Below are 27,722 nucleotides of genomic sequence, written 5' to 3'. Positions count from 1 at the left end.
ACAACTGCCCTGTACTGCTTATCGCATTCATGGTTTATAGAAGGAAACTGAGGTTGTAAGAAGTGAAGTCTGCCCGAGGATGTGAAACTGGTGAGTGAGAGACCTTTTGACATGAATTCAGTCTCTGACTGCTATTCACCAGCTGTGGGACCTCCTGCTTGTTGTTTAAGTTCTCTGAGTCTCAGTATCTTTGAGTGTAAAATAGGAAAATGATAATGCAGGGAGTATTATTATATAATTCCCTGGAGTTAGGACAATTGTTTGGAGAAGCAAAAGTCATAGATAATAAAAATATTAACAAACAAATTGATTATTTATAAATTAGCTCCCTCATTAAACCCTCCCTGCTCAACACTTCCTGAATCTCAGGTTGGGTTTCCCATCATGGAAATAATTTTCTGGGTGCCTTTCTTTGTGCTTCCCTGGAGGCACAGCCTGAAACTAGGTCTTGGGTGCAGGTGGTTGTGAGATGATTCAGTGAGGCTGGGGTAAGAGATGGAGCTAGTGAGACAGGGAAAAAGGGACACCCCAGAATGGGTATTATTGACCTGGGTGCCCCTGTGGGTGACTGAGGCTCAGTGCCACTGGGGACCCTCTGAGGAACTCTGTAGACTCTTCCTCAGGATTGTCCATGGAGGAGGGAGGCTGGGATGTGCCTGCATGGGCTGCATGGTATTTCATGATTGTGGAGAACTCCTGAGGCAGAGCATTGCGGAAGAGCTTCAGGAATCTGAGATAGAAGGTGGCACCACCCAGCACTGCTGCCCTGAGATCAGGTGGCTGCAGGAGGTGGTGTGGTGCCCAGAAACCCTCTGCTCTAGGGGGTGGGTCTTTCCTTGATTGAAATGTGGCAAACATCAGACCACATTGTACAATTAGAATCCACATCCATTGCTAAGTGAAATCAGAAGCTTGGCAAAGTGTATTTCAAGTAATTGATGTAAATGATATTTCAGAACTGCTGGGATCCCAAGTGAATCTTCCCACATTTAGAGATGAAACAAGAAAGAAAAAAAATCTATGATCATAATGATCCTGCGGGCACTTCAAAAGATAACATTTTGATGAAGAGAGGCCCCTTAAAATTGATAGAACAGTTAAATAATTTCAAATAATTTTTCAAAATTACATTTTAAATTTATTTTTTAAAAAATTTTATTTACTTTTAACATCTTTATTGGAGTATAATTGCTTTACAATGGTGTGTTAGTTTCTGCTTTATAACAAAATGAATCAGCTATACATGTACATATATCCCCATATCTCTTCCCTCTTGCATCTCCCACCCTCACACCCTCCCTATCCCACCCCTCTAGGTGGTCACAAATCACCTAGCTGATCTCCCTGTGCTATGCTAGCTGCTTCCCACTAGCTATCAGTTTTCCATTTGGTAGTGTATATATGTCCATGCCACTCTCTCACTTTGTCCCAGCTTACCCTTCCCCCTCCCCATGTCCTCAAGCCCATTCTCTAGTAGGTCTGCATCTTTATTCCTGTCCTGCCCCTAGGTTCTTCATGACCTTTTTAATTTTTATTTTTTAGATTCCATATATATGTATCAGCATACTGTATTTGTTTTTCTCTTTCTGACTTACTTCACTCTGTATGACAGACTCTAGATCGATCCACCTCACTACAAATAGCTCAATTTCATTTATTTTTATGACTGACTAATAGTCCATTGTATATATATGCCACGTTGTCTTTATCCATTCACCTGTCAATGGACACTTAGGTTGTTTCCATGTCCTGGCTATTGTAAATAGAGCTGCAATGAACATTGTGGTACATGACTCTTTTTGAATTATGTTTTCTCAGGGTATATGCCCAGTAGTGGGATTCCTGTGTGGTATGGTAGTTCTATTTTATGCAGGTTCATAGTTCCCCTGTTTTTTGGTGTCTGCCCCCAGCGGCTTAGGTTGGTTCAGTGGGTTGTGTAGGCTTCCTGGTGGAGGGGACTGGCACTTGTATTCTGGGGGCTGAGGCTGAATCTTGTCTTTCTGGTGGGCCGGACCACGTCCGGTGCTGTGTTTTGGGGTTTCTGTGAACTTATTATGATTTTCTGCTAATTGGGGGGGGAGGGTTGTGTTCCTTTCTTGCTAGTTGTTTGACATAGGGTGTCCAGCACTGTAGCTTTCTAATCATTAGGAGGAGCTCGGTCTTGGTGGTGAGATGGACCTCTCTGGGAGATTATTGCTGTGTGATATTACATGGAGCGGGGAGGTCTCTGGTGGACCAATGTCCTAAACTCGGCTCACCCACCTCAGAGGCACTGGCCTGACGCCCGGCCGGAGCACGAAGAGCCTGTCATCCACTCGGCTCAGAAAAAAGAGAAAAAGGAAAGAAATATATACATATATAATTGCTCCCAAAGTCAACCTCCTCAATTTGGGATGATTCGTTGTCTATTCATGTATTCCACAGATGCAGGGTACTTCAAGTTGATTGTGGAGATTTAATCCGCTGCTCCTGAGGCTGCTGGGAGAGATTTCCCTTTCTATTCTTTGTTTGCACAGCTCCGGGGGTTCAGCTTTGGGTTTGGCCCCGCCTCTGCATGTAGGTTGCCTGAGGGCATCTGTTCTTCGCTCAGACAGGACGGGGTTAAAGGACCAGCTGATTAGTGGGCTCTGGCTCCCTCAGGCCGGCGGGGGGCTGGGGGCGGGTGGGGAGGGAGGGGAATGGAATGCGGGGCGAGTCTGCGTGATGTTGCAACAGCCTGAGGCATGCCTGTGTGTTTTCCCGGGGAAGCTGTCCCTGGATCCCCGGACCCTGGCAGTGGCGGGCTACACAGGCTCCCGGGAAGGAAAGTGTGGATAGTGACCTGTGCTCGCACACAGGCTTCTTGGTGACTGTAGCAGCAGCCTTAGCGTCTCACGCCAGTCTGTGGGGGCCGCGCTGATAGCTGAGGCTCGCGCCTGTCTCTGGAGCTCGTTTAGGTGGTGCTCTTAATCCCCTCTCCTCGTGCACTGTGAAACAAAGAGGCAAGAAAGTCTCTTGCCTCTTTGGCAGCTCCAGACCTTTTCCTGGACACACTCCGGTCTAGCTGTGGCGCACTAGCCCCCTTCAGGCTGTGTTCACGCAGCCAACCCCAGTCCTCTCCCTGGGATCTGACCTCCGGAGCCTCCCAGCCCACACTCGCCCTGGCGGGTAAGCAGACAAGCCTCTCGGGCTGGTGAGTGCTGGTCGGCCCTGATCCTCTGTGCGGGAATCTCTCCGCTTTGCCCTCCGCACCCCTGTTGCTGCGCTCTCCTCCGTGGCTCCGAAGCTCCCCCTACTCCACCACGCGCAGTCTCCGCCTGCGAAGGGGCTTCTAGTGTGTGGAAACCTTTCCCCCTTCACGGCTCCCTCCCACTGGTGCAGGTCCCGTCCCTATTTTGTCTCTGTTTTTTCTTTTTTCTATTGCCCTACCCAGGTACGTGGGGGAGTTACTTGCCTTTTGGGAGGTCTGGGGTCTTCTGCCAGCATTCAGTAGGTGTTCTGTAGGGGTTGTTCCACATGTAGATGTATTTGTGGGGAGGAAGGTGATCTCCACGTCCTACTCTTCTTCCATCTTGAAGCTCCTCCCTCAAAATTACCTTTTAATGATTGTGTGTGAATGTGAAATTTTAAATGAAGGGTTTGATGGTACTTGGTATAAGTTTTTAGGAATAAAATAATGCCAACTTCCTTACACTCCCAACACTTGTTCCTTCCAAGAGTTGGTGCATAGTTGTCATTATATTCTATGCTTAATTAAAATATAACTTAAATAAAATTATTTTAATAATTGAAGTTTTTCAAGTTCAAATTTGAATCAATTCCTCTTTGACAATTTCACTAAAACTGGGACATGATTTTGTAGGGTCCTTCTATTGACTTTTTGTTGTCTTTTCTAATACCAAATAGCTGTATGTGTTTATATCATTTGGTTGTGAAGAATAAATAAGTTAACGCATGTGCAGTGACTCAAACATTGCTCTCAGTGCATGGGAGCAGTTTTCGTCAGCTGTGCCTGGGTCTCTGTCCTCCCAACAGTGTCCAGGACCCCTTACAGCCCAGAGAGCTCACTGGTGACTGGAGTCTGACCTCCATCCTTTTATTGGTCCTTGTCACCCTCTGGAGACCATGGCACTTGCTTGGTGGTACCTTGTTCTGGCCTGTTCTCCACAGGCACCACCTAGTTACCAGACCTTCACAATCTGTTCTCAGGGTTCTGCTCTTTGCTTGGTAGGAATCCCTGTCTGTGTGCTGAAGGGGATAGATTGAGAACAGATAGTGACCTTCTGGGGATGGTATCTTGCTTGGTTGTCCACACATTAGCAGTATCATTGATGTAACCACACAGGTCGAGGTGGGTTGAGTACAAAGAAACAATATTTGGAGAACAAACATACGCTTAGTTCTTTCAAATTGCACTACATAAAAGGAGTTTCTCTCTCTACCGTAGACCAAGAGCTGAAGTCTGTCTTAACTGGACCCCTGAAAGCTGATCTGACCTTAGACAATTTCATAATAAAGGTCTTGGAAACAGAGGGAAGGTGACCTGCACAGGGTCTTGCATTTGGCTGTGGTTTCAGTGCAGGGACCAGAATCTTGTTCTCCCATCCCTTGGTTTAGTATGAAAACTGCACCATGCTGTGTGTTCCTATGAATTCTACTGAAACCCTTAATGGCTTTTAGTATTTTAGAAATCTCCCAAATTTTCTTCAGTATACGTATATTCTACTTCATAGCTGAAAAATCTGGTTGAAAAAAATTCCAGAAGTTTTTAGGTAATAATTCCAGCAGCCTGCAATCATAAATGCTTACAGCCTTATAGTTTGGGTGTCAGGATAGCAAATGGTTAAACCCTGTGTCTGGCATAACTCCTGCTTTGCCACTTGTGACCTTGAGTAAATATTTAACTTCTCCAAATCTAAGTTTCTTCCTCTGTCAAATATTAGTATCATGGAGCCATGAAGATTAGAAGCTAAGAATCTTCATAAAGTCATAGAGTAAGTCAACTGATATATAGGTTCTTAAATAGAATCTAGGTTCACCTTTTCCTATTTAATGGCCACAGTGGAAAAGAAAGGAAGGATTAGGACAGCTTCATCATTCCATGCTTCCATCCAAGCATGCATTCACTCATGCATTCCCACTGTCTTTCAGCCATGAGATTACTTATGCATGCATCTGTTAACCAATATCTAACTCCTTCTAAGTGGCAGGCCCTGGGCAGATGACCCCATGCTCAAGGAGCCCCCAGGTTCCCACAGTGAACTTCCTACAATAATTGTCTGCTTTCTCTGGGCTGTGTCAGTTTCCCCTTGCAGTGACCATTTCCAAGTCTTCACCCTCCTTGGACTTGGTGGCTGTTACCCGCCTTGTGCAATGATCCTATCCACAGAGTATGCATCTCACCTGGTTGAAGAACTTCCATATGTTCAAGGGAGCTGAGCAACCCAGGTCAAAGCAGAATAGTGATGGGACCTACACCCTGGAAAGCTTGCATTTGGTGAATGTCTTGGTGCAGGTGTCTGAGCATGTGCTCACCTGTAAGGTGCAGCATGAGGCACAGTCTCACATCCGGGCCAGCCTCATACTGTTCGCTGCATATACACGCGCATTGTATGTGCCCCGGGCACATACAAATGTACTGGAAGCCCAGGTAAGCTCACCTCTACACCTGTGAGAAACTGGGTGACCTCTGTCTCCAAGTGGAGTGAGGTATTAACTCACAGAGTCCCGTTTGATATCTTCTCTGCCTATTGTCACCTAGGTCCAGAGATGCCTGCCCTTATCTTTGTGGCTTTCCTCCTGGGCTTCACGGTTCTGCTGGTAATCAGTTTCATAGTCACCTATTTCCACAGGTGCTGGAGCCTATAACAGGTGAGTTGATGGCAGCCTTAATCCTTAGAGAGGGAGATCAGGGCCACTTTCCTGAGCTGGCAAGAGGAATCCAGGGCGAGCCCAAAAGTCACACAGCAATCCAGCCTCAAGGAAGAGTTCTGAACAATCTTATTTCCTCCCAATGTGTCTTGGAATTCTCAGAGGCTTTCAACTCGCATACATTATTTAGTACCCTGGAATTTGAAGTTTTTACAATTATGTTCGTTGGGACCCTGGAGGTGAGGATCCAAGGTATGGAGTTGCAATAAAGGTCCAAGATTTGAGACCCAAACTCCAAAGAGTCCCTCCATAAACCATTGTATATTCAGTTATCGCATGGCATATCCTAGGAATGAATAAGGAAAGTATTATTAAAATCAACTAATGGAACCTATCTGGGGGACTTGGATGTGCTGACTAGTAACAGATGAATGTGGGTATGGGAGAGAGTTCACAACTTAGAAAGTGCTGTTGGGTGTAGTGAGCAAGGACTTCATTTCTAATCAGTGCCATGAACCCAGGCCGTGCTGAGTACCTGCCACATAGTATGTACTCAAAAAACATTTGTGGAATTAATGAATGAATGTTTTCCCCAATAGCTATTGCATACTCTTCGATACACTGCTTCCTGCCCTGTGCAAGGGGCTCAAGTGGAGAGAAGCTGTAAGGACCAGAGGTGACCCAAGGCCGCCCCCCTTCACTCTGCTGTCCCCACCATGCATATGCTCCCTTCCACACACCCTCCTATGTTCCTTCTGTCTGAGCTTTGGAGCTGAGTCAAGGATGGACGTAGGTCATGGATATCCGTAATATCTGACCCTGATGCGTTGAGTTTCAAACTGTCTCCATCCAAAAGAGAAACAAGTAGATCCAGGAAACAGGTTTCCATTGTGCCCCTGATCATGAACAGCCTTTAATTTTCAGAGCACTTCTTACTTACATCCAGAGCTTTCGCAAGTGTGATTTCATTTTAACACATATATATTTAAAACCACTAAGTTGAATAAGCATTTTTCTATTCTGAAATTTATAGAGAATAATATAAAAATATCCATGGACCTATCTACCATGCTATCTTTGCAAACTGTTCACATTTTATTATGATCTGTTGTTCCTTTTGAAATTACTGTCCTGGATTTGGTATTTATAATCTCAATCATGATTTCATACTTCTACAACATATGTATAAATCCTTAAGCAATATATAATATTACTTGCATGTTTTAACTTTTATATAAATGCTATTATACTGTATACAGCATCCTTGAAGTTTTATTTTTATACTTAACACAGTTTGTGGGATTTACTTATGTTAGTATATGTAGCTTCATTTTCTTAATTTCCACTGCTCTATAGCTTCTATTATGAGTATGCTACAATGTATTGATTTTTTTTGTGATGGATATTAAATCTTTAATGTTTTGCTAGTACAATTTTGCACAAATATTCTTATCTTTTCTTCCTTGGCACATATGGGAGAGTCCCTCTTCCTTGGTGTGGTCCACAAAGCAGACTATTGGTATCATTTGGAGATTTTGTTATATATATTTTTTAAAAGCTTTTCAATTCTTTTTCTAAAATAATTTTTATTGGAGTATGGTTGCTTTACAATGTTGTGTTAGCCTCCACTGCACAACAAAATGAATCAGCCATACACAAGGGAGATATCCACTCCCTTTTGGACTTGCCTCCCATTTAGGTTCCACAGTGCGTTAGATAGAGTTCCTTGTGCTATACAGTATGTTCCCATCACTTGTCTATTTTATACACAGTTTCAATAAAGTATATGTGTCAATCCTAGTGGTTTTCACTTCTCGATCAAGTTTTGCTCTTTCCATTAATGCCTTTGATCTCACTTTATTTTTCGTGTGTGTGTGTATGTGTGTGTGTGTATTACAGGTGGGGATCTTACTGAGATATTATTATTATTTTGATCCACACTGCCCCTTTGCCGTACATCAAGTTTCCATAAATTTCTGGTTCTTTTAGTGCAGTTTTCATTCCATTGAGCTCTTTGTCTATTTCTCTGACCAAACTACTCTGTCTTAGTTAGAATAGCTTTATAATAAGTTTAGTACCTCAGTTGGGTAAATCTTCCCACCTTTTCTGGTTGTTCAAAGCTGTCATGGCTATTTTTGGCCCCCATGTGTTTTATTTTACTTTATTTTCTGCTTTTCAGAAATTGAAGTATAGTTGATTTACAATATTATGTTAGTTTTATGTGTACAATATAGTGATTCGAGATTTTTATAGATTGTACTCCATTTAAAGTTATTACAAAATAATGGCTATATTTTCTTGTGCTATACAGTATATCTTTGTTGCTTTTTTTTTTTTACATAGTAATTTTTAGATCTTAATCCCCTTCCCTCTCCCCACTGGTAACTACCAGTTTGTTCTTTATATCTATGAGTCTCTTTCTGTTTTGTTATATTCATTCATTTTTTTTATTTTTTACATTCCATGTATAACTGATAACACAGTATTTGTCCTCTGTCTGACTTAGTTCACTAAGCATAATGCCCTGCAGGTCCAACCACATTGTTGCAAATGGCAGAATTTCATTTTTAAAAATGACTGAGTAACATTCCATTATATATATGTATATAATATATATAATATATATTATATATATACCACATCTTTATTATCCATTCATCTGATGATAGACACGTAGGTTGCTTCCATACCTCAGCTATTATAAATAATGCTGCTATGAACATTGGGGTTCATGTATCTTTCCAAATTAGTGTTTATGTTTCCTTTGAATAGAGTGGAATTGCTGGGTATATGGTAGCTCTATTTTCAGTTTTCTGAGGAACCTCCATACTGTTTTACACAGTGGCTGCATCAATTTACAATACCACCAACAGTGTACTATGGTTCCCTTTTTTCCACATCCTCACCAATATTTGTTATTTGTAGAATTTTTGATGATAGCCATTTTGACAGGTGTAAGGTGATGTCTCATTGTGGTTTTAATTTGCATATTCGGGTGATTAGCAATGTTGAGCATCTTTTCATGTGCCTGTTGGCCATCTGTATGTCTTCTTTGGAAAAACGTCTATTCAGGTCTTCTGTCCATTTTTTAATCGGGTTGTTTTTTGATATTGAGTTGTATGATCTGTTTATATATTTTGGAAATTAACCCCTATTGGTCATATTATTTTCAAAATATTTTCTTCCATTCAGTAGGTTGTCTTTTTGTTTTGTCAATGATTTCCTTTGCTGTGCAAAAGCTTTTAATTTTAATTAGGTCCCATTGGTTTGTTTTTGCTTTTCTTTCTTTTGCTTTAGGAGTCAGATCCAAAAAATATTGCTACAATTTATGTCAAAGAGTGTTCTGCCTAGGAGTTTCATGGTTTCGGGTGTTACATTTAGTTCTTTAATCAGTTACAATTTGTTTTTGTGTATAGTGTGAAGGAATGTTCTAATTTCACTCTTTTACATGTTGCTATCCAGTTTTCCCAGCACCACTTATTGAAGAGACTGTCTTTTCTCCATTGTATATGCTTGCATTCTTTGTCATAGATTAACTGACCATGAGTGTGTGGGTTTATCTCTAGGCTTTCTATTCTGTTCCATTGAGCTATGTGGCTGTTTTGTGCCAATACCATGCTGTTTTGATTACTATAGCTTTGTAGTATAGTCTGAAGTAAGAAAGCATGATACTTCTAGCTTTGTTCTTTTTTCTCAAAATTGCTTTGGGAATTCATGATCTTTTGTGGTTCCATATAAATTTTAGGATTATTTGTTCTACCTGTATGAAAAATGTCATGGGTATTTTGATAAGGATTGCATTGAATCTGTAGATTGCTTTGGGTTGTATAGTCATTTTCACAATATTGATTCTTCCAATCCACGAACATGGTATATCTCTCCATCTGTTTGTGACACCTTTGATTTCTTTCATCAGTGTCTTATAGTTTTCTGAGTACAGGTCTTTTACCTCTTTAGGTAGGTTTATTCCTAGGTATTTTATTCTTTTGTTGCAATGGTGAATGGGATTGTTTCCTTAACTTCTCTTTCTGATCTTTCATTGTTAGTGTAAAGGAATGCATGAGATTTCTGTACATTAATTTTGTATCCTGCACTTTACCAAAATCATTGATTAGTTCTAGTAGTTTTCTGGTGACATCTTTTTAATTTATTTATTTATTTATTTATTTATTTATTTATGGCTGAGTTCAGTCTTTGCTGCTGCACCCTGGCTTTCTCTAGTTGCAGTGAGCAAGGGTTACTCTTCACTGCAGTACACGGGCTTCTCATTATGGTGGCTTCTCTTGTTGCAAAGCATGGGCTCTAAGCATGCGGGCTTCAGTAGCTGTGGCTTGTGGGGTGTAGAGAGCAGGCTTAGTAGTTGTGCTGCACAGGCTTAATTGCTCCACAGCATGTGGGATCTTCCTGAACCAGGGCACGAACTTGTGTCCCCTGCATTGGCAGGTGGAATCTTAACCACTGTGCCTCCTGGGAAGCCCTCTGGTGGCATCTTTAGGATTATCTATGGATAGTATCATGTCATCTGCAAACAGTGACAGTTTTACTTCTTCTTTTCCAATTTGTATTCCTTTTATTTCTTTTTCTTCTCTGATTGCTGTGACTAGGACTTCCAAAACGATGTTGAATAATAGTTGTAAGAGTGGATATCCTTGTCTTGTTCCTGATCTGAGAGGAAATGCTTTCAGTTTTTCACCATTGAGAATGATGTTTGCTGTGGGTTTGTCATATATGGCCTTTGTTATGTTGAGGTAGGTTCTCTCTATGCCCGCTTTCTGGAGAGTTTTTTTTTTATCATAAATCGGTGTTGAATTTTGTAAAAAGTTTTTTCTGCATCTATTGAGGTGATTATATTGTTTTTATTCTTCAGTTTGTTAATATGGTGTATCACATTGATTGATTTGCACATTTTTGAAGAATCCTTGGATCCCTGGGATAAATCCCACTTCATCATGGTATATGATCCTTTTATGTGTTGTTGGATTCTGTTTGCTAGTATTTTGTTGAGGATGTTTGCATCTATATTCATCAGTGATATTGGTCTATAATTTTCTTTTTTTGTAGTACCTTAGTCTGGTTTTGGTATCAGGGTGATGGTGGCCTCAAAGAATGAGCTTGGGAGTGTTCCTTCCTCTGCAATTTTTTGGAAGAGTTTGAGAAGATGGATGTTAGCTCTTATCTAAATATTTGATAGAATTCACCTGTGAAGTCATCTGGTCCTGGACTTTCATTTGTTGGAAGATTTTAAATCACATTTTCAATTTCATTACTTGTGATTGGTCTGTTCATATTTTCTATTACTTCCTGGTTCAGTCTGGAAGGTTATATCTTTCTAAGAATTCGTCCATTTCTTCCAGGTTGTCTATTTTATTGGCATAGAATTGCTTGTAGTAGTCTCTTATGATGCTTTCTATTTCTTGTCCTTTTTATTTTTTAAAGAGAACGCTATTTATTTATTTATTTGGCTGTGTTGGGTCTTCATTTCTGTGCGAGGGCTTTCTCTAGTTGTGGCGAGTGGGGGTCACTCTTCATCGCGGTGTGTGGGCCTCTCACTGTTGCAGCCTCTCTTGTTGCAGAGCAGAAGCTCCAGATGTGCAGGCTCAGTAGTTGTGGCTCACGGGCCTAGTTGCTCCGCAGCATGTGGGATCTTCCCAGACCAGGACTTGAACCCGTGTCCCCTGCATTGGCAGGCAGATTCTCAACCACTGCACCACCAGGGAAGCCCCAATGCTTTGTATTTCTGCAGTGTCTGTTGTACCTTCTCCCTTCCCATTTCTAGTTTTATTGAATTGAGTCCTCTCCCTCTTTTTCTTGATGAGTCTGGCTAAAGTTATCAATTTGTTCATTGTCTCAAGGAACCAGCTTTCAGTTTTATTGATCTTTGCTATTGCTTTCTTCGTTTCTATTTCATTTATTTCTGCTCTGATCTTTATGATTTCTTTCCTTCTGCTACCTTTGGGTTTTGTTTGTTCTTCTTTCTCTAGTTCCTTTAGGTGTAAGGTTAGATTGTTTATTTGAGATTTTTCTTGTTTCTTGCAGTAAGATTGTAGTGCTATAAACTTCCTCTTAGAACTGCTTTTGCTGCATCCCATAGGTTTTGGATCATTGTGTTTTCATTGTCATTTGTCTCTAGATACTTTTTTATTTCCTCTTTGATTTCTTCAGTGATCTCTTGGTTATTTAGTAACGTAGTGTTTAGCCTCCATGTGTTTCTGTTTTTTACGTTATTTTCCCTGTAATTCATTTCTAATCTCATAGTGTTGTGGTCAGAAAAGATGCTTGATATGATTTCAATTTTCTTAAATTTACTGAGGCTTGATTTGTGACCCAAGATGTGATCTATCCTGGAGAATGTTCCCTGCGCACTTGAGAAGAAAGTGTAATCTGCTGGTTTTGGATGGAATGTCCTATAAATATCAATTAAATCTATCTGGTCTATTGTGTCATTTAAAGCTTGTGTTTCCTTATTAATTTTCTGTCTGGATGATCTGTCCATTGGTGTAAGTGAAGTATTAAAGTCCCCTGCTATTATTGTGTTACTGTTGATTTCCTCTTTTAGAGCTGTTAGCAGTTGCCTTATGTATTGAGGTGCTCCTATGTTGTGTGCATATATATTTATAATTGTTATATCTTCTTCTTGGATAGATCCCTTGATCATTATGTAGTGTTCTTCCTTGTCTCTTGTAACATTCTTTATTTTAAAGTCTATTTTATCTGAAATGAGTATTGCTATCCAGCTTTCTTTTCTTTTTCTTTTTTTAAAAATAGATCTTTATTGGAGTATACTTGCTTCACAATACTGTGTTAGTTTCTGTTGTACAACAAAGTGAATCAGCCATATGCATACGTATTTCCCCATATGCCCTCCCTCTTGAGCCTCCCTCCCACTCTCCCTATCCCACCTCTCTAGGTCATTACAAAACACCAAGCTGATCTCCCTGTGCTATGCTGCTGAATCCCACTAGCTAACTGTTTTACCTTCGGTAGTGTATATATGTCAGTGCTGCTCTCACTTTGCCTCAGCTTCCCTTGATTTCAATTTGCATGGAATATCTTTTTCCATCTCCTCACTTTCAGTTTATATGGGTCCTAAGGTCTGAAGTGGGTCTCTTGTAGACAGCATATATATAGATCTTGTTTTTTGTTTGGGGTTTTTTAAAAAAATATTTATTTATTTATGGCTGTGTGGGGTCTTCGTTTCTGTGCAAGGGCTTCTCTAGTTGCGGCAAGCGGGGGCCACTCTTCATCGTGGTGTGCAGGCCTCTCACGATCATGGCCTCTCTGTTGTGGAGCACAGGCTCCAGATGCACGGGCTCAGTAATTGTGGCCCACGGGCCTAGTTGCTCCACAACATGTGGGATCTTCCAAGACCAGGGCTCGAACCCATGTCCCCTGCATTGACAGGCAGACTCTCAACCACTGCACCACCAGGGAAGCCCTGGATCTTGTTTTTGTATCCATTCAGTGAGCCTGTGTCTTTTGGTTGGAGCATTTAATTCATTCCAATTTAAGATAATTATCAATATGTATGTTCCTATTACCATTTTCTTAATTGTTTTGGATTTGTTTTTGTAGGTCCTTTTCTTCTCTTATATTTCCCACTTAGAGAAGTTCCTTTAGTATTTGTTGTAGAGCTGGTTTGGTTGTGATTAATTCTCTTAGCTTTTGCTTGTTTGTAAAGCTTTTGATTTCTCTGTCGAATCTGAATGAGATCCTTGCCGGCTAGAGTAATCTTGGTTGTCGGTTCTTCCCTTTCATCACTTTAAATATATTGTGCCACTCCCTTCTGGCTTGTAGAGTTTCTGCTGAGAAATCAGCTGTTAACCTTATGGGAGTTCCATTGTATGTTACTTGTTGTTTTTCCTTTGTTGCTTTTAATAATTTTTGTCAATGTGATTACTATGTGTCTTGGAATGTTTCTCCTTGGGATTATCCTGCCTGGGACTCTCTGCACTTCCTGGACTTGGGTGGCTATTTCCTTTCCCATGTTAGGGAAGTTTTCGACTATAATCTCTTCAAATATTTTCTCAGGTCCTTTCTCTCTTTTCTCCTTCTGCAATCCTTATAATGTGAATATTGGTGTGTTTAATGTTGTCCCAGAAGTCTCTTAGGCTGTCTTCATTTCTTTTTATTCTTTTTTCTTTATTCTGTTCCATGGCATTGAATTCCACCATTCTGTCTTCCAGGTCACTTATCCGTTCTTCTGCCTCAGTTATTCTGCTATTGATTCCTTCTAGTGTATTTTTCATTTCAATTATTTTATTGTTCATCTCTGTTTCTTTAATTCTTCTAGGTGTTTGTTCTTTAATTCTTCTAGGTTTTTGTTAAACGTTTCTTGCATCTTCTCGATCTTTGCCTCCATTCTTTTTCTGAGGTCCTGGATCATCTTCACTATCATTATTCTGAATTCCTTTTCTGGAAGGCTGCATATATGCATTTCATTTAGTTGTTTTTCTAGGGTTTTATCTTGTTCCTTCATCTGGTACATAGTCCTCTGCCTTTTCATTTTGTCTATCTTTCTGTGAATGTGGTTTTTGTTCCACAGCCTGCAAGATTGTAGTTCTTCTTGCTTCTGCTGTCTGCCCTCTGGTGGATGAGGCTATCTAAGAGGCTTGTGTAAGCTTCCTGATGGGAGGGACTGGTGGTGGGTAGAGCTGTGTGTTGCTCTGGTAGGCAGAGATCAGTAAAACTTTAACCCACTTCTCTGCTCGTGGGTGGGGCTGAGTTCCCTCCCTGGTGGTTGTTTGGCCTGAGGTGACCTAGCACTGGAGGCTACAGCTTCTTTGGTGGAGCTAATGGTGGATTCCAGGAAGGCTAATGCCAAGGAGTACTTCCCAGAACTTCTGCTGCCAGTGTCCTTGTCCCTGTGGTGAGGCACAGCCACACCCCACCTCTGTAGGAGATGCTCCAACATTAGCAGGTAGGTCTGGTTCAGTCTACTTTGGGGTCACTGCTCCTTTACCCTGGGTCCTTATTTGCACACTAGTTTGTGTGTGTGCTCTCCAAGATTGGAGTCTCTGTTTCCCCCAGTCCTGTTGAAGTCCTGCAATTAAATCTCACTAGACTTCAAAGTCTGATTCTCTGGAAATTCCTCCTCCCATTGCCAGACCCCCAGGTTGGGAAGACTGATGTGGGGCTCACAACCTTCACTCCAGTGGGTGGACTTCTGTAGTATAATTGTTCTTCAGTTTCTGGGTCACCTAACCTGCAGTTATAGGATTTGATTTTATTGTGATTGCATCCCTCCTACCATCTCACTACGGCTTGTCCTTTGTCTTTGGATGTGGGGTATATTTTTTGGTGAGTACCAGTGTCTTCCTGTCAATGATTGTTCAGCAGTTAGTTGTGATTCTGGTCCTCTTGCAAGAGGGAGTGAGCACACGTCCTTCTGCTCTGTCATCTTGAACCAAACCCTCCTTTGTCTTTGGTTATAGCATTTCCTTAAAGTCTATTTTGTCTGATATGAGCATTGATACCCCTGTTTTCTTGGCATTTCCATTTGTATGATTTCTCTTTCTCATCCCCTTAGTTTCAGTCTCCAAATACATTTTAGAATCACTCAAGTTTCATGAAAAACCATTTTAGAATTATTATTTGCTTACATTGAATTTATATATTAATTTGGGAAAATTGAAATCTTTTCCAATATTGAGTTTTCTCATTCATGGATATGATATAGTTCCATTTCTTCCATTTTTAAAGTAATTTTAAATTCACAGTTTTACAATTTTTCCCCCTAATGGTCTTATGCATCTTTAGTTACAGCTATCTTTAATAATTTCTAGTTTATATAATCTTTAAAAATTATTATTACTGCTTTCACTAGTTTTGACTACTGATTGTAATTGAGGTAGATCATCAATATTTGATCCAGCAAGCTTACAAAACTCTAAGCATTGCTAATTGTAAGGGCATTTTTTGGTGTGTAACTCTGTTAACTTTAATCCAATCATCTAAATTAGTTTCGTCTTTATCAAAGATTCATATCCAAATGATTTATAAGACAAATTGTTCTACTAGATTTACATATGAAAACTGGAGTCTCTCTAACGTCCTGCCATTTTCCACCTCTGAGAAGAAACCACTTTCAAATCTTTTAACTGATTATTTTAGGTTTTAATGTCAAATGTCATACAGCATGCTTCTATAGCACTTCTTGTTTTCTCACTCTTAGACATTGTTTATTGATATCCCACTATGGAAGGTGGGTATGTAATGTTTTGTTATTCCTGACCTCATGACACATACGCACATTTTATATCCTTATCATCCTAAAATAAGCCTAGTTTTGGATAACTTAATAGACAGTGTCTATGTTATTGTGTCTATGAAATTCTTATTTATAGCTGAGTTTGTAACATTCTCAATTTTGTTTCACGTTGATCCTCTTGTGTGTATGTTTGTGTAACCACCACCATGGTCAGGATGCAGAACATTCCATGACCACAAAGTCTCCCATGTGCAAGCCCTTTAAAGTGACACATCCCCGGCAAACCAAACCTCTGGCAAATGCCATTCTGTTTTCTCCCTATATATAATTTTGAGACTGTTATATCCGTGGAATTGATATTATGAGATTGTCTTTGTTTACTCAACATAATGCCTTCAAGATAATTTCAGTTGTTACACACATATACAGCTTATTCCTTTGTATTTCTGAGTAGTATTTCCTGGTATGGATGCACCACAGTTTGTTAAACTGTTCACTTCTTGTGAGATTTTTTTCCAGTTTTTTGCTTTACAAAGAAATTTGCTGTAACATATGTGCACCGGTTTTGTGTGGACATAGTTTTCATTACTCTTAGATAAATGCCTGGGAGTGTAATTTCTGGGTCCTATAACCCACTTCCTCTCCTGAAAGAAGTAGGAAACAATTCCTTTTTTAGATGCAGGTGATACAAGTTCTGAGGTCCTCATTGCACTGTGCTTTTGGGCTAAGTTTTACCAGTTATATCAATAAAGGGTTGGAATAGAAAGTCATTTCAGGGCTTCCCTGGTGGTGCAGTGGTTGAGAGTCCGCCTGCCGATGCAGGGGACACGGGTTCGTGCCCCGGTCTGGGAAGATCCCACATGCCGCGGAGCGGCTGGGTCCGTGAGCCATGGCCGCTGAGCCTGCGCGTCCAGAGCCTGTGCTCCGCAACGGGAGAGGCCACAACAGGAGGCCCCCGGAACCGAAAAAAAAAAAAAAAAAAAAAAAAAAAAGAAAGTCATTTCAGGAGCAGATCTAGTTCCATCCCATATTTAAGAGGCCCTGGAGAACCCTCTTCCTTGTTTCAGTTGAGTTGGCCTTTGTTGAGGTAGGTTCCAGAATGAGGCCACAAGCCAGCCACATCCTAGGCTCCTGGGCTTGGGACTTTGGAACACAGCCCACAACCACAGATCCTTCTTGGGATCTGTGAGTTTGGCTGGGGCTTCCAAATAGGGGTTCACCATGAGTGGAGTGAGGGGCCCAGTGGAGAGAACAGAGACCCCAAGTAGGGAGCAAGTTTATTTCTGTTAGGATTGTCCAATCCATCTGAAAACATAAGATGAGTAACTCCTCACTTTCCATCTGCTTTCTCTGCCTGATTTCCACTTCACCATCTGAAGCAGAAACTGTCTAGAACCTAGAAGCAGACTAAGATCTCACAGCCATTTCACCCCATCATAGGCACTTCCTCTTACATCATTGGGAGGTGGGGCTTCCTTCCTCTCCACAGAGCACAGAAGTGCAGGTTCTCCCCAGGACACACATTTGGACAGAGCAGGCTCCTCAGGCTTCCACGATGCCCATCCCTGTCTCTTTGTCCAACCATCCTCCTCCTTGCCTGCTGCTGACTCTACTGCTGGGACTCACAGGTAAGCATTCCTTGGGTAGAATCCCCTTTCCCTGACCCCTGGACCTCCCCCTGCCCCTGCACTTTTAGGTCTTAAATGTAAACATGGGTGTGCCACCTGGACAGAAGTCCACAGAAGTCTAAGGACTGGGTATTATTCAAGAGCATGAAATCAGGGATCTGAGCATTTTCTCTGTGGATCCATTGCCTGCAGCTGGTTACCAGAGACATTGAAACAGATGATGCTTCAAACACCAAAAATGACAGCTTTGTGTGTATTAACTTGTTTAATCCTCACAACATCCTAGTGTGGTAGCTATGACTATTATCCCTGATTTGCAGATGGGGAAACTGAGGCAGGGACAGTAACTTGCCTGACATCACCTATCTAAGGCAGTGGAGCACAGGATTCTTGTCCAGGCCATACAGCTCCAGAGTTGATTCTTTTAACCATGTTGTGCTGCTCAGCTTCTCAGAGAAGGCTAACGGAAGAAAAATCAGAAAATTCTGAGAAGGAAACAATAGATTTATCATCACCCATCATGCCACTCAGAGAAGAGAAGAGTTCAAATCTTGCAATGTGTACTCCAAAATTTTTGTCAATGATGTATTGGATGGTTTTTCTATGTGTTAACTTTTTTTTCACTAAGCTTTTACTGTGTGTTTTAATTTCATTTGATCTTCAAAACAACCAGTACACTAGCATACTAGGTTACACTTTAACACATGTTTGTGGATGCATGTATTAATGTGTGCGTGTGTGTATGTATGTGTATAAGTGGGTGTGAGGAATTGTTCCCAGACACATTGGATTTCAGAAAGACTTCCTTATTTTTCCCTTAAATCATTTTTCAGTGTACATGAGATGACATGATCAGATGTTTAGTCTTTGCTGTATTTCAGCAACATCCCTCCTTTTCTACTTCTCTATAAATCTACCCCTTACCCACACCCAAGACAAGAAAACTTCTCTCCTGGTAAATGAGTAGAATTTTGTGCATTACTATCTTGGAGTCCACTCTTCCATGCTGGATAGGGGTGAGGAAGAAAAGAGGGTATCCAAGACACAGAGACTCTTGCCTATATGACCTATATATTCATATCCATATCTGTACCTGTAATTATATTTATATCCATAACTATCTATAGCTATATCATTGAATGCTAGTTGAAGCCTCCATGCTTCAAGGAATCTAATGAGTAATAACTCTTCATTTTCTTGAACACTCATCGTGTGCCAGACACTGCTGGAAATCCCCACAGCTGTTAACTCATGTAATCATTATATCCAAGCTAGATCCTCTTGTCACCCCTACCTTACAGATAAGAAAACTGAGCAAGGAGAAGTTCAAGGTCATTCAGTGGTACATGGTAGAGATAAGAGTTCAGATTCTGGATGCACGCTGAAGAGGAGGCAACAGGATTTCTTGATGTGTAGGACTTGTGATGGGAGAGAAAAGCTCCAAGGTTTTGAGACCTGAGAATCTGGAAGAAGAAAGGGGATTCAAGTGAGATATAGAGGGTGTAAGGGAAATTCAGTTCAGTTTTAGATATGTTAACTGTGGGATGTTTATTTCTATCCAAAGAAGATGACGAGTGGATAGTTGGACATACGAGTCCAGAGTTCAGGGGAAAGGCATAGACCAAAGAGGTAATAGGAGAATTACTGATAAACAGATTGTAGAGTTTTTGCTATCCCCTGGCTCCTCTCAACCTTCTGATCCCTCTTTTCTCCTCTCCTTTCATTTCTCCCTCCAACGTTCTTTCATATTTCTTCCCATTTTTGTCTTAGCAGTTCAGCTTCCCTGACCTCACTCTTCTTCTCCAGACTTCTCCAGACTTAAAAACCCAAACCACTTGATATTCTTGACACATCACAGGACCTGCCCTGTAATAGCATGTGCCCTCCTTAGGTGGCATGACTGGTTAGAAACAGTGCTTAGTGGGTGGGTTTACCAGCTCACATTCTGCAAAGGTGAACCACAAATTTTCTCCCTAAGGAGTAGGGAAGAAATAGAAAAGAAATAGAAACAGAATTAGAAAAGAAGAAATTAGAATTAGAATTAGAATTAGAAAAGAAGAAAAAGAAATAGAAAAGAATTTGCTTGTGGCGCCACAACATCCTGCTCCTCTGGTTTATATCTCTGCAGTTAGACCCATGCCTATTTAATAGGACATTTCAGAGAAGATGGAATGTGTTTACATTTCTCTGTATCTCCAGAAACTTGGTAGTCAGTGAGGCTGTGAAATCAACCTGGAAAACTTGCAACTGTAGTTAAATGATTGGCCCAGTGGTGACTCATGTCCCTTCAACTCATAACTCATTGTCCAAACATAGTCAACCACCCACAATTCTTTACAAAACGCGATTTTGGAGTTTACTGTTTCCTTGCTTGCCTCCATGGTTCCATCTCCCCATTCACTTGTAGGTTTCTCAAATGTATCAGCGTTTAGAACCACACATTTTATTTTATTTTGAGCTATTTAGTCCAATTCAAAGGCTCTGCATGGGGCAATCATCTTATTTCGGTTCACATCTTTTATTGCAGTAAAATATACATAACATGAAATTTACCATTTTAACTATTTTGAAGGTTACAAAGTGGCACTATGTTCCTTCACAATGTTGTGAAGCCATCACAAGTATACATTTCCAGAACTTTTTCAACATCTTTTCAACATCTGTAGCAGAAACTCTTTTTCAACATCTGTAGCAGAAACTCTGTATCCATTAAGCTATAACTCCCCAGTTCTCCTTCCCTGCAGCCGCTGGTAACCCGTATTCTACTTTTTCTCTGTGAATTTGCCTATTCTATGGACTTCATATCAGTGGAATCATCTATTTTCCTTTTGAATCTAACTTATTTCACTGAGCATATTTTTAATGTTCATATATTCTGTGGAAGGTGTCAGAATATCATTGTTTTTTAGGGCTGAAATATATTGAATATATTTCATACATATTTCATATATATTTATGTGTATATGTGTATATATACAAATATATGTATATATCTATATCACATTTTGTTTATCCTTTCACCCATTAATGGAATTTTGGGTTGTTTATACTATGCCTTTTTATTGAAATATAGGTGCTGTAAAATATTACATAAGTTACAGGTGTACAATATAGTGATTCACAATTTTTAAAGGTTATACTCCATTTATAGTTATTATAAAATATTGACTATATTTCTGGTGTTGTACAGTATATCCTTGTAACTTACTTTATATATAATAGTTTGTAACTCTTAATCACCTACCCCTATATGGCCCCTCCCACCTTCCCTCTCCCCGCTGGTAACCACTACTTTTTTCTCTATGTCTGTGAGTCTGTTTCTTTCTTGTTATATTAACTAATTTGTTGTATTCTTTAGATTCCACATATAAGTGATATCATACAGTATTTGTCTTTGTCTGACTTACGTCACTTAGCACAATGCCTTCCAAGTCCATCCATGTTGCTGCAAATAGAAAATTTTCATTCTTTCTTACAGCTGAGTTGTATTCCATTTTATACACACACACACACCACATTTTCTTTATACATTCATCAGTTGATGAAATTTTGGGTTGTTTCTACTACCTTCTGGTATTGAGAATAATGGTGCTATGAACATTGATGGACAATTGTATGCTTGAACTTCTGCTTTTAATTATTTAGGGTACACACCTAAGAGTGGATTTATTGGATCATATAGTAAACTTAAGAATATAACAAAAAGTTTAAAAACTTTTAAAAAACACTAGTGTTTCCATGGAGATTCCACCATTTTTGCACTCCTATAAGCAATGCACAAGAGTTTCAATTTCTCAACATTTTACTAACCCTTCTTTTCTTTTTTTTTTTTATTTTCTTTATTTTTTTTTAACATCTTTATTGGGGTATAATTGCTTTACAATGGTGTGTTAGTTTCTGCTTTATAACAGAGTGAATCAGTTATACATATACATATGTTCCCATTCTCCTCCTTTCTTGCACCGAGCCGGTTTCCCTGTGCCATGCGGCTGCTTCCCACTGGCTATCTACCTTACGTTTGTTAGTATATATATGTCCATGTCTCTCTCTCGCCCTAACACACCTCACCCTTCCCCCTCCCCATATCCTCAAGTCTGTTCTCCAGTAGGTCTCTGTCTTTATTCCTGTTTTACCCCTAGGTTCTTCATAACATTTTTTTTTTCTTAAATTCCATATATATGTGTTAGCATACGGTATTTGTCCTTCTCTTTCTGACTTACTTCACTCTGTATGACAGACTCTAGGTCTATCCACCTCATTACAAATAGCTCAATTTCGTTTCTTTTTATGGCTGAGTAATATTCCATTGTATATATGTGCCACATCTTCTTTATCCATTCATCCGACGACGGGCACTTAGGTTGTTTCCATCTCCGGGCTATTGTAAATAGAGCTGCAATGAACATTTTGGTACATGACTCTTTCTGAATTCTGGTTTCCTCAGGGTATATACCTAGTAGTGGGATTGCTGGGTCATATGGTAGTTCTATTTGTAGTTTTTTAAGGAACCTCCATACTGTTCTCCATAGTGGCTGAACCAATTCACATTCCCACCAGCAGTGCAAGAGTGTTCCCTTTTCTCCACACCCTCTCCAGCATTTATTGTTTCTAGATTTTTTGATGATGGCCATTCTGACTGGTGTGAGATGATATCTCATTGTAGTTTTGATTTGCATTTCTCTAATGATTAATGATGTTGAGCATTCTTTCATGTGTTTGTTGGCAGTCTGTATATCTTCTTTGGAGAAATGTCTATTTAGGTCTTCTGCCCATTTTTGGATTGGGTTGTTTATTTTTTTGTTATTGAGCTGCATGAGCTGCCTGTAAATTTTAGAGATTAATCCTTTGTCAGTTGATTCATTTGCAAATATTTTCTCCCATTCTGAGGGCTGTCTTTTGGTCTTGTTTATGGTTTCCTTTGCTGTGCAAAAGCTTTGAAGTTTCATTAGGTCCCATTTGTTTATTTTTGTTTTTATCTCCATTACTCTAGGAGATGGGTCAAGAAGGATCTTGCTGTGATTTATGTCATAGAGTGTTCTGCCTATGTTTTCCTCTAAGAGTTTGATAGTTTCTGGCCTTACATTTAGGTCTTTAATCCATTTTGAGCTTATTTTTGTGTATGGTGTTAGGGAGTGATCTAATCTCATACTTTTACATGTACCTGTCCAGTTTTCCCAGCACCACTTATTGAAGAGGCTGCCTTTCCTCCACTGTACGTTCCCGCCACCTTTATCAAAGATAAAGTGTCCATATGTGCATGGGTTTATCTCTGGGCTTTCTATCCTATTCCATTGATCTATCTTTCTGTTTTTGTGCCAGTACCATACTGTCTTGATTACTGTAGTTTTGTAGTATAGTCTGAAGTCAGGCAGCCTGATTCCTCCAGCTCCATTTTTTGTTCTCAAGATTGCTTTGGCTATTCGGGGTCTTTTGTGTTTCCATACAAATTGTGAAATTTTTTGTTCTAGTTCTGTGAAAAATGCCAGTGGTAGTTTGATAGGGATTGCATTGAATCTATAGATTGCTTTGGGAAGTAGAGTCATTTTCACAATGTTGATTCTTCCAATCCAAGAACATGGTATATCTCTCCATCTGTTTGTATCATCTTTAATTTCTTTCATCAGTGTCTTATAATTTTCTGCATACAGGTCTTTTGTCTCCTTAGGTAGGTTTATTCCTAGATATTTTATTCTTTTTGTTGCAATGGTAAATGGGAGTGTTTTCTTGATTTCACTTTCAGATTTTTCATCATTAGTATATAGGAATGCCAGAGATTTCTGTGCATTAATTTTGTATCCTGCTACTTTACCAAATTCATTGATTAGCTCTAGTAGTTTTCTGGTAGCATCTTTAGGATTCTCTATGTAGAGTATCATGTCATCTGCAAACAGTGACAGCTTTACTTCTTCTTTTCCGATTTGGATTCCTTTTATTTCCTTTTCTTCTCTGATTGCTGTGGCTAAAACTTCCAAAACTATGTTGAATAAGAGTGGTGAGAGTGGGCAACCTTGTCTTGTTCCTGACCTTAGTGGAAATGCTTTCAGTTTTTCGCCATTGAGGATGATGTTGGCTGTGGGCTTGTCATATACGGCCTTTATTATATTGAGGAAAGTTCCCTCTACACCTACTTTCTGCAGGGTTTTTATCATAAATGGGTGTTGAATTTTGTCAAAAGCTTTCTCTGCATCTATTGAGATGATCATATGGTTTTTCTCCTTCAATTTGTTAATATGGTTAATCACATTGATAGATTTGCGTATATTGAAGAATCCTTGCATTCCTGGAATAAACCCCACTTGATCATGGTGTATGATCCTTTTAATGTGCTGTTGGATTCTGTTTGCTAGTATTTTGTTGAGGATTTTTGCATCTATGTTCATCAGTGATATTGGCCTGTAGTTTTCTTTCTTTGTGACATCCTTGTCTGGTTTTGGTATCAAGGTGATGGTGGCCTCGTAGAATGAGTTTGGGAGTGTTCCTCCCTCTGCTATATTTTGGAAGAGTTTGAGAAGAATAGGTGTTAGCTCTTCTCTAAATGTTTGATAGAATTCGCCTGTGAAGCCATCTGGTCCTGGGCTTTTGTTTGTTGGAAGATTTTTAATCACAGTTTCAATTTCAGTGTTTGTGATTGGTCTGTTCATATTTTCTATTTCTTCCTGATTCAGTCTTGGCAGTTTGTGCATTTCTAAGAATTTGTCCATTTCTTCCAGATTGTCCATTTTATTGGCATAGAGTTGCTTGTAGTAATCCCTCATGATTTTTTGTATTTCTGCAGTGTCAGTTGTTACTTCTCCTTTTTCATTTCTGATTCTATTGATTTGAGTCTTCTCCCTTATTTTCTTGATGAGTCTGGCTAATGGTTTATCAATTTTGTTAATCTTCTCAAAGAACCAGCTTTTAGTTTTATTGATCTTTGCTATTGTTTCCTTCATTTCTTTTTCATTTATTTCTGATCTGATTTTTATGATTTCTTTCCTTCTGCTAACTCTGGGGTTTTTTTGTTCTTCTTTCTCTAATTGCTTGAGGTGCAAGGTTAGGTTGTTTATTCGAGATGTTTCCTGCTTCTTAAGGTGGGCTTGTATTGCTATAAACTTCCCTCTTAGAACTGCTTTTGCTGCATCCCATAGGTTTTGGGTCGTTGTATCTCCATTGTCATTTGTTTCTAGGTATTTTTTAATTTCCTCTTTGATTTCTTCAGTGATCACTTCGTTACTAAGTAGTGTATTGTTTAGCCTCCATGTGTTTGTATTTTTTACTGCTCTTTTCCTATAATTGATATCTAATCTCATGGCGTTGTGGTCGGAAAAGATACTTGATATAATTTCAATTTTCTTAAATTTACCAAGGCTTGATTTGTGACCCAAGATATGATCTATCCTGGAGAATGTTCCATGAGCACTTGAGAAAAATGTGTATTCTGTTGTTTTTGGATGGAGTGTCCTATAAATATCAATTAAGTCCATCCTGTTTAATGTATCATTTAAAGCTTGTGTTTCCTTATTTATTTTCATTTTGGATGATCTGTCCATTGGTGAAAGTGGGGTGTTGAAGTCCCCTACTATGAATGTGTTACTGTCGATTTCCCCTTTTATGGCTGCTAGTTTTTGCCTTATGTATTGAGGTGCTCCTATGTTGGGTGCATAAATATTTACAATTGTTATATCTTCTTCTTGGATCGATCCCTTAATCATTATGTAGTGTCCTTCTTTGTCTCTTCTGATAGTCCTTATTTTAAAGTCTATTTTGTCTGATATGAGAATTGCTACTCCAGCTTTCTTTTGGTTTCCATTTGCATGGAATATCTTTTTCCATCCCCTTACTTTCAGTCTGTATGTGTCTCTAGGTCTGAAGTGGGTCTCTTGTAGACAGCATATATATGGGTCTTGTTTTTGTATCCATTCAGCCAATCTGTGTCTTTTGGTGGGAGCATTTAGTCCATTTACATTTAAGGTAATTATCGATATGTATGTTCCTATTCCCATTTTCTAAATTGTTTTGGGTTCGTTATTATAGGACTTTTCCTTCTCTTGTGTTTTTGTCTAGAGAAGTTCCTTTAGCATTTGTTGTAAAGCTGGTTTGGTGGTGCTGAACTCTCTCAGCTTTTGCTTGTCTGTAAAGGTTTTAATTTCTCCATCAAATCTGAATGAGATCCTTGCTGGGTAGAGTAATCTTGGTTGCAGGTTTTTCTCCTTCATCACTTTCAGTATGTCCTGCCACTCCCTTCTGGCTTGTAGAGTTTCTGCTGAGAGATCAGCTGTTAACCTTATGGGGATTCCCTTGTGTGTTATTTGTTGTTTTTCCCTTGCTGCTTTTAATATGCTTTCTTTGTATTTAGTTTTTGACAGTTTGATTAATATGTGTCTTGGCGTATTTCTCCTTGAATTTATCCTGTATGGGACTCTCTGTGCTTCCTGGACTTGATTAACGATTTCCTTTCCCATATTAGGGAAGTTTTCAACTATAATCTCTTCAAATATTTTCTCAGTCCCTTTCTTTTTCTCTTCTTCTTCTGGAACCCCTATAATTCGAATGTTGGTGCGTTTAATGTTGTCCCAGAGGTCTCTGAGACTGTCCTCAGTTCTTTTCATTCTTTTTTCTTTATTCTGCTCTGCAGTAGTTATTTCCACTATTTTATCTTCCAGGTCACTTATCCGTTCTTCTGCCTCATTTATTCTGCTATTGATCCCATCTAGAGTATTTTTCATTTCATTTATTGTGTTGTTCATCATTGTCTGTTTCATCTTTATTTCTTCTAGGTCCTTGTTAACTGCTTCTTGCATTTTGTCCATTCTATTTCCAAGATTTTGGATCATCTTTACTATCATTATTCTGAACTCTTTTTCAGGTAGACTGCCTATTTCCTCTTCATTTGTTAGGTCTGGTGGGTTTTTATCCTGCTCCTTCATCTGCTGTGTGTTTTTCTGTCTTCTCATTTTGCTTATCTTACTGTGATTGGGTTCACCTTTTTGCAGGCTGCAAGTTCGTAGCTCCCGTTGTTTTTGATGTCTGTCTCCAGTGGCTAAGGTTGGTTCAGTGCGTTGTGTAGGCTTCCTGGTGGAGGGGACTAGTGGCTGTGTTGTGGTGTATGAGGCTAGATCTTGTCTCTTTCCTGGTGGAGGGGACTAGTGCCTGTGTTGTGGTGTATGAATGAGCCTAGATCTTGTCTCTCTAGTGGGCAGGTCCACGTCTTGTGGTGTGTTTTGGGGTGTCTGTGGACTTATTATGATTTTAGGCAGCCTCTCTGCTAGTGGGTGGGGTTGTGTTCCTGTTTTGCTATATGGTTGGCATAGGTTGTCTAGCACTGTAGCTTGCTGGTCGTTGAGCGAAGCTGGGTGCTGGTGTTGAGATGGAGATCTCTGGGAGATTTTCGCCGTTTGATATTATGTGGGGCTGGGAGGTCTCTTCTTGACGAGTGTTCTGAAGTTGGCTCTCCCACCTCAGAGGCAGAGTCCTGACTCCTGGCTGGAGCAGCAAGAGCCTTTCATCCACACGGCTCAGAATAAAAGGGAGAGAGAGTAGAGAGAATTAGTAGAAGTAGGAGGAAATAGGAAAGAAATAAAGCAAGAAAGAAAGGAGGGAAGGAAGGAAGGAAGGAAGGAAGGAAGAAAGAAGAGAAGAAAGGAAGAAAGGAAGAAGGCAAGAAGGAAAGAAAGGAGGGAGGGAGGGAGGAGGGAAGGAAGGAAGGAATGAGGGAAGGAAGGAAAAAATACAGAAAGAAAGAAGATACAGTAAAATAAAATAAAGTATAATAAAGTTATTGAATTAAAAAAATAATTATTTAGAGGAAAAAAAAAAAGGGAAGGATAGAACCTTAGGACAAATGGTGGAAGCAAAGTTATAGAGACAAAATCTTACATAGAAGCATACACATATACCCTCACAAAAAGAGGTAAAGTGGAAAAAATCATAAAACTTGCTCTCCAAGTCCACCTCCTCAATTTGGGACGATTCGTTGTCTCAAAAAGGGAAGGAAGGAAGGAAAGATAGAAAGAAGGTAAAGTATAATAGAGTTCTTTAAACTAAAATTAATTATTAAG

At 39.8% G+C, this 27,722-nt stretch overlaps 1 protein-coding gene across 1 annotated transcript in view; it reads left to right on the top strand.

Moving 5' to 3' along the window:
- LOC103083900 (signal-regulatory protein beta-1 isoform 3-like) overlaps positions 1–27,722 on the top strand; it is a 66,188-nt gene that overhangs the window by 4,737 nt on the left and 33,729 nt on the right. The gene's annotated exons all lie outside the window — the stretch shown is intronic.

The sequence above is a fragment of the Lipotes vexillifer genome, unplaced genomic scaffold (assembly GCF_000442215.2).
Source record: "Lipotes vexillifer unplaced genomic scaffold, Lipotes_vexillifer_v1.1 scaffold875, whole genome shotgun sequence".
NCBI classification, from domain to species: domain Eukaryota; kingdom Metazoa; phylum Chordata; class Mammalia; order Artiodactyla; family Lipotidae; genus Lipotes; species Lipotes vexillifer.
This window is presented reverse-complemented; position numbering and strand designations above follow the sequence as displayed.